This window comes from Pteropus vampyrus, unplaced genomic scaffold, assembly GCF_000151845.1.
Source record: "Pteropus vampyrus isolate Shadow unplaced genomic scaffold, Pvam_2.0 Scaffold166, whole genome shotgun sequence".
Classification (NCBI taxonomy): Eukaryota; Metazoa; Chordata; class Mammalia; order Chiroptera; family Pteropodidae; genus Pteropus; species Pteropus vampyrus.
The window spans coordinates 2591142-2603715 of NW_011888947.1; the positions used below are offsets into that span (position 1 = coordinate 2591142).

Consider the following 12574-nt stretch of genomic DNA (forward strand, 5'->3'; position numbering starts at 1 on the left):
TGTAAGGATCATGGATGCTTTATGTACAAATATCCAAATCCATGTCATTATCCCTAAAAATAACCCAGCACCTCCTGCCAGTTTTCTCCTTTAAAATGACACTCAATCTTGCAGTTGGAAGGTGTTACACATGGAGTTGTGTCCCCCTAAAAAGGTACATTGAAGTCCTAACTCCTGGAACCTATGAATATGCCATTTGGAAACAGGGTCTTTGCAGGTGTGATTAGTTAAATTAAGACAAAGTCCTCATGGAGTGGGGTACACCCTAAGTCTGATTTGACTGGAATCCTTATATATAGAGGGAAGAAAATGTAAAGGCACAAACATGAGGCTACGTAGGAGAAGGTCACGTGACCACAGGAGCAGAGACGGAAGTGATGCAGCTGAAAGCCAAGGAAAACCAAGGATTGTTGGAAACCGAGAGGCTGGGAGAGAGGCATGAGCAGCGTCTCCCTCTGAGCCCCCAAGAAGGAACAAACTCTGCCAACACCTTAAAGATGGATTTCTGCTCCCCCTAACTGTAGGAGAATAAATTTCCATTGTTTTAAGCCACCCAGTTTGTGGTACTTTGTTAGAGCAACTCCAAGAAACTAGCTGGCTTATGTATGACTGTCTCTAATAAAACAAAAACAAAAATAAAACAACAAAAAAACTACCGTATCTACTGAGGAAGTAATCCTTCCCATCCATGAAAAGGTCTGTCATAAATGTCACTCATTCAACAAAAATTTATTGAGCACCTACTATATGCTAGGTACTGTTTGGGGGAATTATTGATCTACAGTGGTAAATGGAGAGCAGGCAATAAAATTATTCTCAAATAGGATCATTTCTGATATTGTTATAAAGAAAATAAAGCAATGTAACAGGATAAAGTGAATGGGTTTGGAACTAGGAAGAAATTATTTTGATTATTAGTGAAGGTCTCACTAAGGATGTGATATTAGAGCAGTGACTTAAATGACAGGGAGCCAGCTATGGGGAAATCTGGCAGGAGGAACAGCCAGTGCAAAGGCCCTGAGGCACAGCAAACCAGGCATGCTCAGAGTACAGAAAGAAGGTGGGACTTCTGTGAGTGAGTGGGTGGTCGCTGATAAAGCTGGAGAAACAAGCAAGGTCAGTTGGTACTCACAGACACCTCAGCAGACCAAGGTAATAATCTTTAATTTGATCCCATGAATACTGGGGAGAGACATGATTTGAGTCATAGTTTTTAAAAGATCACTCTGGCACAGTAAAGTTCTTAAAACTGAAGTCTTTCTCACTATAACTTATATCCTTTGGTTCTTGGGATCTTGAGTCCCTACAGAACAAGTTTAATAAATGACAGACTTGAATCTCTGTAACCCTGACTCCCAAGATCCTCCTGGCTTACCAGCTCTAAATCATTCACTGCTGTAGCAATTTCCAATAAATACGCTTGATTTTTTTTTTTCTATGTCCTTCATTAAATGTGATGTCTAGAAAAGAACACAATATTCTAAGCATGGAGCAAATTGGAACTATCATCTTTCTCATTCCAGATCTATATTTCTACTGATGTGCCCGAGATTGTCTTGGCTTTTAATTCTGTTTTGTACCACTGACCTGCTGAAATATATTCCGATATCCTGCTGATGAAGTCCTTTTTTGATGCTTAGATCTAGAAAAAGGAATTAAAGCTCATTATTCCCTGATCTAAGCAGCTGTGCCACAGCTCAAACAATGACAAACACCATTACTCAAACAATGACACACATTAAAAAACTGAATAAAATAAACAAAACTACTGGGTTAACTCCTGAAGTTTCACAACCAGTGCATTTCTTTTCCGGATGGAGAACAAGGAAAACTATTATGGCAATTTTCCTTACAATTGCTTTGGTCTCTTGCATCACACAACTGAAGACATCTAGACTATTTGGAAACGCTAAGCACTTGAGCAAAAGGCACTCCCTAAAATCATACTTCCTACTAGATTTCTCAAAGACTTACCAATAAATCTGAGTAGATGTGGACTATCTCAAGCTTGAGGTAGAGGGAAGTGGTAAAGGCACAACTACCCCAGCAAGCTCAGCGAAGTTAGTAAGCAGGGCAAGTGGTGGGAGAGAAGGATGCTCTGCTGATGAATGCTGCGAAAGCCCTGGGCCCCCCAGCATGTGCATATCATTTGCCTGGATCCTTCCTACATCCACTCTGTATCTGGTGTCAGATAGCTAGACTTAACACTTTGCTCTGCCCCTAGTACTTACGTGACCTTGGGCAAGTCACTTAGCCTTAGTTTCCTCATCTTTGGCATGTGAGAACACCACCTGTCACTCCAGTTTATTGTCAAGATCAAGTAAGATTTTGCGTGGGAAAGTCCTTCCTAAAGTACTGTCACGTAAAAGCGAGGGGTTATTATTGGCAATAGGATTTTTACTCCTCCCATTTGCAGCTCTTTCTTGTTGCCAGTTGACTTTTCATGACTTTTTAAAAAAAAATCTTCCAAGGCTGCTTTTGATGTTTCTTTTCATCTGATTATTTTCTTTTTGGAGGGAGGGGGAGAGTGTGAAAGAGCGAGAAAAAGAGAAAGAGGGAAAGAGAAAGAGGCATGCAGCATGTTAATGTAAAGATAGTTTGTATTATTCTCAAATAATACAAACTATCTTTACATTAACTGTCATATGCCATACAAAAGATAAACACTGCAAAAAAAAAAAAAAAAGGGAATGCATTCCAGAACCAAATGAGAAGCCAGAGATATCTGCTGATCACTAAGGGTGCCTATGTGTGCGTCCTCAGCGGTCTTCATCTCTTTAATGGAAAAAGAAAACCTCATGAGTCGACTTTTTCATTGTGAGCTGATCCCAAGAGCCTATCACCCTGCACTTCAAATACGTAAGCAGTCCTATTTCTGAACAAAGTGGAAATAAAAATGAGTGACTGCCGAAAGGAAGACTGAACAATGGAAAAACATACACTTCCAAAGAGAAACAGGAAAAGATGGGAAGGAACACTCACACATAATACAATCTAAACCTCTTTTTTTTTTTTTTTTTTTTAAATTTAATTCAGTGTTAAGCATCTTAGCTGCCCTGGCTTAGGTTTAGGGAGGGGTGCCTCTAATGAAATGAATCTGAAACATCAGCATTAGGTGACAAGGGCCTGGATGGCAGCCTGGCTAAAGCAGCCTTGTCCCTGACAGCTGTCAGCTTGCCTCGAATACTGACTCACCACAGTGGCAACCTCTACGTCAGGGTGCCTCACCGGTGCCAGCTCAGAGGCAAGTTCCTGCTCATTCTGCAGGTCGGCACCCCTACGTAGCACTTGACCAGAGTTGGAGGAGTTGGCCAGTGCCCACTGCAAAGTCTTTTTCCTCCTCCCGGTTTCCCTCCCTGAAATCCAATTAACGTGCAACCTAGGGAAGCACAAACCCAAAACAAGGGGGAAACGCTCCCAGCTCCAGGACCACATAGTGTCCTCTCAAAGACCTTGGATACTGATTTAGTCCACCCCAAAACAGCGGTCCTACAATGAGCGCCTAACACGGCGTTTCTACTGCTGTGCCTCTGCAAATCTCCTTGCTTACTGTCACGTCGGGAGGAGAGGGGAGCCCCGGGAAGGCACGGGCAGAGTTGACACCCCAGGAACCGTGTCCAGAGCCCTTTCTCCCTTGCCCCCCACACCTCAGCGGTCTGCCACTCCAGGAGAAGAGAGGCAACAAACTTAAAACCAAACACATTCGCACGACTTGGCAAACGTCTTTCCCATCGCGGTCCCAGGCACCCCCTCCCCAGCATGCCTTTCCAGGAGTCTGGGGGTTCTTCTTTCCCCCAAGACTGATGAACCGGCTTCGTCCCAAAGCCACTTGGCGACACCATCTGCCACCGGGGGTGGAGACACCTTGTCCAGTTCTCCATACCATGGGATCCCCTTCCTATTTCCTCGCCCCCCCCCCCCCCCCCCAGGCCTGAGGCCCGAGGCCCCCGGCCCCGCGTCATCCCACCGCCCTCTCCACCGGCCCCCGGAGAAGCCGGTGCCGTCGCCTCAGGCGCTCCAGCTGTCGCCCATCGGAGAGCCCCTGCGCCGCCTGGAGACCCCGGGGTTCGCCCTCCCCCCCCACGGGCGCCAGCGGGGCCCCTCTCACCGCGGCGGGCGCCGGCCGGCGGGAGGACTGGGTAGCGAGTGGGCGCGGGTGCGATCCACCGTGCGCGGCCCCTGGGCTGGCGGGAGAGCCGGGTCCTTCCGAGGCGCCGGCGGTGCCCGCCCCCGGTCCGGTCTGCGCAGGCGCCAGGGAGGACCGCGAGAGGCGTCACTTGACGCGGCGGAGCTGCTACTATCGCTCGGCGCTCACGAGGGTCTCCGCTCCGTCAGGGATGCTCCGGGCTTAGGTCGTCCCCTGCTCCAGGGAGCACGTTCGGAGACCTCCCGTGGGTCGCTGTTACAGAAGGTCCCGGGATCCTCATTTCCTGGATCTCAAAACTAGGGTGTTCTCCGAGGCGGTTAGATTGGGGTGGGGCAGGTCGTTCTGCGTGCAGACAAGTGGGCGATTTGGTGATTTTAGTAGTGGTGGTGGTGGGGAGCTCCGGCAGGGATCCTGGAACTATGGCCTGCTTCTGGTTGCTTCCCCGCCCTGAGTGTCCCCACCCTTAAAAGAGGGATGCCATTTGCCATTTCCTGCCCTCATTAACCAACATACTTTTAAGTCATGGCGTTAACGAATATACTTTTAAAATAAGCCAGGCAAGGATGCATGGTATAGAAAGGCATTTTGAAGCCGATTTATTTTTTGAAAGGGTCATCTTAAAGGCTGATGAATTTCCAACTCATGCTCCAGAAGTTCTAGGCCGGGCTGCATCTTTTTTTAGCAAATACAATAATATTACACAACTTCGAAGCCATCCTGTTCCTTCCACATCACTTCAATTAAAAAAAAAAAAAAGTAAAAAATAGAAGTGTTTCCTATGGAAGCTTTTTACAGTTCGAGAGGAAGGAAACAGAGAAACATAAACGGACACCCCTCCCCAATAAGTTTGGAGTTATATGAAACTTGATTCCAGCGCCTAGCAAAATAATCTGATTCCGGAGTGTGGGCTCTGATACCTCAAGCTCTAAAGACATTTCCACTGCTACACTGCAGAACTATAGCGCTCCTTCTGGTGGTTGCAGTGGGATCTGAAATGGGGCCAGATGTCAATATAAGAAAACTGAATTCTCTGAAGTTCTATGAGTTGTGCAGGAGGAACTGGAGTTCTGCCACCTAGAAGAAAAAATGAATTCTGCGTTGATGATCAAGTATTTTTCCCATGCCCCAAGCAGGGAGCTGTTGGTCCCTAGGAAGATGACCTACCGAACTTCAGACTTGCTGGAAAAAGTGTAAGGGAACAACATGAAGAAAAAAAGCTGGGATCTGCAGTTCCACAAGAGTTACGGAGCCTTCAGTGCCATAGCTACTTCTGGTTTATCCCAGATTTGCCTGACCAGCTCAGTATGACCATCATGTGAGAGAAGCTGAATCTCTGGGTCTTTCAAGCTTGGCGTGAACTCAGAAGGGAAGGAGTGTAAGGCAGCTTTCATTCCCTCATGTATTCACTACAGATAGGTGGGCATGCCATTGGTCCTTGTAAGCTTCTGCCCTGTGTCCAGCAGAATGTGAGCCCATTTTGAATCCTTGATGGGAACAGAGAATGGTACCTGCAACTGGAGGAAGTCTTCCTGTGGGTTCAGTGAGTGAACCTAGCATAAGACCCCACCTCATGCAGCCCTGACCTAATTCTGGTGATACCAACTATTCAGGGAAATCGAAAAGCATGAGCTCAAATCAGGGTCAGAGTCCATTTGGGCAAATGTCATTTCTCCTCAAGAGATTCATACGGAACCTGTCTCTCCCTATCTCATAAAAGTTCTTACCTTGCCAGAAAGCTGAAGAGAGGCAGATGACATAGCCATTTAAAAAAAGGGGAAGAAAGCAAGTTCTACAAACCACAGATCAGTGAAGTTGACATTGGGCCTGGAAAATATTCAAAACAGATTACTTACACAAAAATATTTGTGCGCCTCAGAAGAGGAAGCACCAATGAAAAGACCAAGTCACGCTAGGTTAACCTTATTTCTGTTGTGAAATGTATAGACTGGTAAATCAAGGAAATATAGTAGAAGTAATATATCTGGACCTGGAAGGTGTGTTTATCGGGCTTCTTTTAGTTGTAAGTGACAGAACTTGATTCATACTGGTTTTTTGAAAAGAGGGGATATATTGGCTCCCATAACTGCAAAGTTCCAGGATTGGCCCAGCAGGATCTAGGGACTCAGATGATGTCATCAGAATTTAGTCTCTTTCCCCTACCTGACAGCTTCCCTCTGAGATGATTTCATGCTCAGATTAGGTTCTTTCTGTAGAATGGTCTCTAGCAGCAACAGGCTTATATTCTCTCAACTTAGCATCCTCGGTGGAAAAAAAGTATTTTCACTTTCAACATTTCTGGCAAAAGTCCCGGGATTTGGTCTGAGTGGACCAACATATCATGTGCTCATCCCCTTGAACCAATCCCTGAGGCCAAGTCATTGAGATAAATGGATTGGCCACATCTGGACAGGAGTGAGGATCAGCCCCACCCAGCTACTTGGGTAGAGAGCAAGGGAAGGGTAGGACCCCAAAGAAAATTGAGGTGCTCTTGTGAACAGAAGGGAGACAGATTCTGGGGAAGCAACAGATATCTAGGCAAAGCATTTGCTAAGATATCTCATGATATTGTCTGAAGGGCAGCAAGAAAAAGAAGGAGAAATAGTAAATTTACTGATGACTGAATTGATATTCAAAAATACTTAGAGAATTGAGTCTAAAAAACAATTATGCAAGATAAAGCTGGTGGTGTGATTTAGCATCAGTTCTGTTTTTGGTTGTCCGCTATGCTTATTTTCTCCTCCCTCTATAACATATTATCACAAACTCAGGGGCTTAACATGACATATATTTATTATCTTACAGTTTTGGAGGTCATGTCCTAAAACTGAAGCATCAGCAGGGCTGATTCTTTCTGGAGGCTCTGGGAAAGAAGCATATCCTTGCCTTTTTCAGCTTCTAGAGGCCTCCTGATTCTTTGGCTCAAGGCCCCTTCTTCCTCCATTTTCAAATAGTTTAATCTGGAATAGTTCCCAGCTTTTCTTTGTCTTTCAAGACACTAATAAGTATTAGGAGTACAGGCCAGTCATTTTGCAGAATGTCTGTTTAGATTTCTCTGATTGCTTCAACACATTTTGTGCAGGAGTACTATATAACTGATGTGTCTCCTGCTCAGTGCATTGCATCAGGAGGCACAACACATCAGTTTGTCTCATTATTGCTGATACTGTGTTTGACCAATGGTCGAGATGGTCACATCTCCATTGTAAAAGGTCCTTTGTAAGTAATTAGTAATCTGTGGGAAAGATACTTTAAGACTATCTTAATATCCTGTTTTCTAATGAACTTTCACCAAGTGGTTCAGCATCTATTATTGATAATAATATGGTGGTTGCCAAATGTTGAGTGTTCTAATTCAATTGCTCCACTGACATTTATTAGTTGACTTTTCCCTGCATTTATTCTTGCCCTTCTCCAACATGTTCTCCGCAAAGCAGCTGGAATGACCTTTAAAAACCACAAATGTGATCACATCCTCCAGTGGCTTCTGACTGCCCCTCATATTCTGCCAGAATCCCTCACCTGGGTGTTAGGGCCCTGCACGAGGCCCCTTCCAAGCTCTCCAGGCTGGGCTCAAGCCACTCCCCGCTTGCCCTCTACACACTGGCCCCTTACAGAACTTCAATCCATGCTGCTTTCCACTGAACGGACTCCCCACCTATACCGCTTTGCCTGGAACCCTCTCCCTCCACCCCCTGCACCTGTTGCTTATCAAACACCCACAGGTCCTTTACATATCACATCCTAAAAGAATCCCTCCATGTGACCCCCAGACTTTAACGGATTCCTGGGTATATTCTCTCACCACACAACGTCTTTTTCTTTTATAGGAACCCACAGTTTATAATTTTGCACTTATTTATTTGTTCGATTAGTCTCTGAGCTAATTAACAGGCAGGAACTTTGTCTGGTTTTGCTCACTCGTGTGTCTACAGCGCCTAGCATAGTGCCAAGCACAGAGTAAATCATTAAATACTTTTTGAATGAACCAATAGGAGTCTAAGACAAGGATGGGGGAGGGAGGAGGATTGAGTTGTTGGAGCCAGAGCACAATGGTCAGAAACTTGCTTCCAGGAGACTTGGTGGGTCAGGTCCTGGCAGCAGGAACAGAGGAACCATGTCACAGTCCAGCCCTCAGAGCTTGGTATAGAGCAGCATTGGTATAGGGCATGGCATCCAGCTCCTTAGAGGGGTAGTGTGGTACAGTATAAAGAGCAGGATCTTCACAGCCAGACAAGAGGTCTGCAGGCTAGCTGTGCTTCTCTGCTTCTTCTGGGCAATCATTTCACTCTGAGCCTCAGTTTCCTCAGCCGTACAAACAGATCATACAAATGTGAGGATGAAGTGAGTCTGTGAGGCAATATGACAGCGGCGAAAAGCAAGACATCTGGGTGTGAATCCTGGCTCTCCACTCCTAGTGACTTTGAGCACACTGCTTAACCTCACTGGGCCTATTTCTTCATCTATGAAAGGGGCCAACGATGGTGTGTTCATTCATTCAGTGGCATTATTATCGAATGCCTACTTTTTGACAGGCACTGGGGAGACAATAGGGGGCAAGACTAATAAAACTCCCTGACTTTCATGAGGATCGCACTGCAGTGAGGGATAGACAATGGGATAACAAAGTGAAAGATATGGGAAGTTATGGGAAGTTAGCTGAGACGTGACAAGGAGCAAAGCTGGGAGGGGGAAGTGAAATACTGCAAGAATGGATGGGAGAAATTTTAGAGGGGGTTCCAGGGAGAAAGATGCCTTCCAAGTCAAGTGCCAAAGGCATTAGAGAACAAGCTTGGAATACCCAGGAGACACAGAGCACCAAACCCAGAACCTGACACTTAGTAAATGCTCCATACATGCTCACTGGCCATACATCCTCCCACCAGCAGGCTCTACCCACAGCTGGCAGTGCGGTAGCCCAGTGAAAAGGAATTCAGGAACCCATCATACCACTCTGGGTTCTTTAGACTTCTTGGGTCTTGTCCAACACCATGAGTAGTGGAGTTTCAGCCTTCTGGCTTCCCTAGTATGGCCGTTGCCTTAAAAACCACAAACTCAAGAGAAAAAACTAAGAACCTAAAACACCCTTCTGGAACAAACCTGATTTTCTGCTGTACAACCTTTGTGACCCTCTCTCTTTCCCACTGTTTACTTGAAGTAGAGCATACAAATTGTAAGTGTACATGGCTGGATGAATTTTTACCAAGTGAGCATCCATAGAACCAGCACCCAGATCAAGAAATATTACTAGCATCCTAACATCCTCCCTCAATGGTAACCACTACCCTGCCCTGTCTTCCTATACCAAAGATCATGTTCCCCTGACTTTGAACTTATTTTTATGTGAGCATACAGCATGCTTTTGTGTCTTTGCTTCTTTTACTCAACACCATATTTGAGATTGATCTGTACTGTTGTATTGTATACTTTCATTCTGTATAGTATTTCATTGTATGACTATACCACAATTTATTTACTCATTCTGTGGTTCATGGACTTTTAGGTTGTTTCCAGTTTGGGGCTGTTATGGATAGTGCTGTGTGAACATTCTAGCACACATCTTTTGGTGAACCTAAGTACGGTATGCTCAGCTTCAGCAGATACTCCCAGCAGTTGCCCAAGATGGTTTAACGACGACAAGTCCACCAGCAGTGTATGGAACTTCTAGGTGCTCCAATGCTTGCCAACACTTGGGGTTTTGCATGTGAGCCATGCTGGTGGGTGTGTAATTAGTATTTCGTTGTGGTTTAAGTTTGCATTTCCCTAATGACTAATGAAAATGAGCAGTTTCTCATGTTTTGGATAGTCTCTTTTGTGAAGTACTTGTTCAAGTGATCTGCCAATTGTTCTATTGGATTCTCATTTACTTTTGATTACCTTTTTGTATATTTAAAAGTGAAGATGCGGTTAAATATATAACAAATTAGTTTCTTGTGTATTTTTCCAGGGATATTCTATGTACATAAAAACATTCTCTCGTCTTCTTTTTCATACAAATACACTGTTTTACACAAAAGACTCAATATATCTGGAAGACCATCCATATTAACGAATAAAAATCTGCCTCATTCTTTTTATAATCATACAGCACAGTATTCCATTTATGTATACAACATACTTTATTTAATATATTGATGGGCATACAGGTGATACCAGGTTTTTGCTTCTGCAAACATGCTATTGTAAATACTCAAGTACGAACATCCTTGTGCACATAGGTGATTCCATCTGTAGGATAAATTCCTAAGAGGGGAATTGCTGGGTCAAAGGGTAAGTACACTTAAATTTTTGTGATTTGTATTGATATCTTGCTCTGCAAAGAGCTGAACAAATTCACAGCTGTATCAATTTGGTCTGCCTTGCCAACACAGAATATTACCAACCTTTTATCTTTACCAATCTACTAGATGAAAAATGGGATCGCCTCATACTATAAATTTGTATTCATTCCTTTTACTTTGCATGAAGCTGAGCATCTTTTCACATATTTGAATAGAGCCTCCACTTTAAAAAGTCCTGTTTCCTGGGAGTACTGGTTAGATGAAAACTAGCTCCACAGGGGTAAAAAGAACTAACCCTGGACATGAGATGTTAGCACTCCTGCAAAGGCCACAAATGTTGGGAGGTTTTCTGCTCCCAAGGCCTCAGTGAAATCAGGGAGAGAAGAAAAACTCTGTGTTTAACCACAGTCCTAAAACAGGAAGAAACCTTAGAAATCTAGTCTATATCTCATGTTTTAGAGATTAAAAAAAAAAAAAAGGCTGAAGCTTGGAGTAGGGAAATGACTTGCAGATCACATATCAATGCTGTTAAGAGATGAAAATCCTTGATAAGAGTTGAATTGTTTTTGTCAACTGCCGCCATCCCTGTTAAATATTTTCATGATTTTATTACGCTATTTCCTTTTGCAAGGGTGCAATTTTAAAGTTACAATAAACAATCTATACTAGTAATTAATAACAGGCAACATAAACAAGTGTGGGAGCTCAGGAGAATCATGGAGTGAAGATCCCTCCCTCTGCATTTTTTGTGAAAGGATCTGAAATGGGTAGAAAAACGTATTGGGTGTCTTCAATGAACAACTAGGTGTTGTCTGGCATACTTTTCTGTTATCTGGTCCCATGAGGTTTTTCCTTTTCTTTAAGATATTTATAACTCTACAGGCTGTAGAGAATTGATAGCAATGCAAGTGATCTTACCCACAGATATCAGACATACAAATGAATCTTTTTTTTTTTTACAAATAAATCTTGTAAAAGTTCAATTGACTTCTCTCCCTCGCTGTAGAAAAAGCTAGTTGTGCATCTATTAAGCAAATTCATCTCAGCATTCCTAACTGCCTATATCTGTGTCTGCCTTTTAGATTCATCTCTCAAATATTTGTCATCTTACATGCTTCCTCATTAATTAGTGAGTTAAATGGAATCTTTTACACGTATTTATATGTGTGCGAAAGTCAAGATTTAACCTTTTTTAAAAAAAAATTAGTTTAACATTGCTCGTAGTTTGTCTCAAGTATAGCAGGCACTTGCAGTCTTGGTGTTATAAAAGATAACCATCCTTTCTTTCAGCCTAAGTGAAAAGAACCGACCACTCATTGGAAGCCTACCTCACTTTTCTCCTTTGTAGAAACAAAGAAACCAGGTGATAGGAGGCTGTTAAGGATCGACTAAATGCGTACAATGAATGCAGAGGTACGAGATACCGTGGACGAAGAAAAGGGCCACTTACTAAACCTGAAAAGCTCAGGGGAGGCCAGCATGGTAGGCCCTACAAACTCAGAGGCTGAAATAACAAGGGATGGTCTGAACATAAAAAAATCCTAACTAAAAGCAGGTCAGGGCGGGAAGTCATGTCCCAGGCCTGTAGCTTCCTTGACGAAGGTCAATCTTTATCTTAAATAAGACTGTATATTGTATTTTTGCATCTAAGATCACGAAATTTTTAAATGGCAGCGTAATCTTCTTTTCCAGACCCCCTCAGGGGACAACCTCCCACCAGAGCACAAGACTACTGAACCTTCTTTGTTATCTTGTTCCCCACAGACCATCTCTTTGTGCTGTAAATGTTATTAGTTATCCTGCAGTCACTAATGTAAAAGAAATATGTCTCTTCATTTTACTTTTTATCCAATCCCAGAGATTTCCCCGCTCTGCTTTCTCCCACTCTCTTGATCTAGTACCGATGGATTTCACGTAACTCTCCTTCAGTCTCCTACTTCGATTCTAGTGCATAAAATAAGCTGCAAAACTGCCATTCTCTGGAGTATTTTCTCAATCCATTGAGACTTTGCTTTCTGGTCATTGCCATCAGTTTGGCTCAAATAAACTCAAAAATTCTGTACAGGTTTCAACAATATACTGCTAAAATTTTAAACCATTAAAGCTGAAATTCTGAAGATTAATATAATGCACCCCTTACTTCCAAAAG

General features: G+C 43.5%; 1 protein-coding gene across 4 annotated transcripts in view; it reads right to left on the bottom strand.

Annotated features, from left to right (window-relative positions):
• The window catches only part of KIAA0513 (KIAA0513 ortholog), a 122226-nt gene that overhangs the window by 50598 nt on the left and 59054 nt on the right, over positions 1–12574 (bottom strand). For 2 of the 4 annotated variants that reach the window (XM_011370270.2, XM_011370272.2), the window contains exons 1-2: positions 4109–4248; positions 1588–1642 (exon numbers count right to left, since the gene is read on the bottom strand). The exons of 1 other annotated variant lie outside the window; for it this stretch is intronic. The gene's annotated coding sequence lies outside the window, so the exon portion shown is untranslated. Of the gene's footprint in view, positions 1–1587; positions 1643–4108; positions 4250–12574 lie in introns of those variants that run through there. One more of the 4 variants, XM_011370271.2, reaches the window with a different exon arrangement.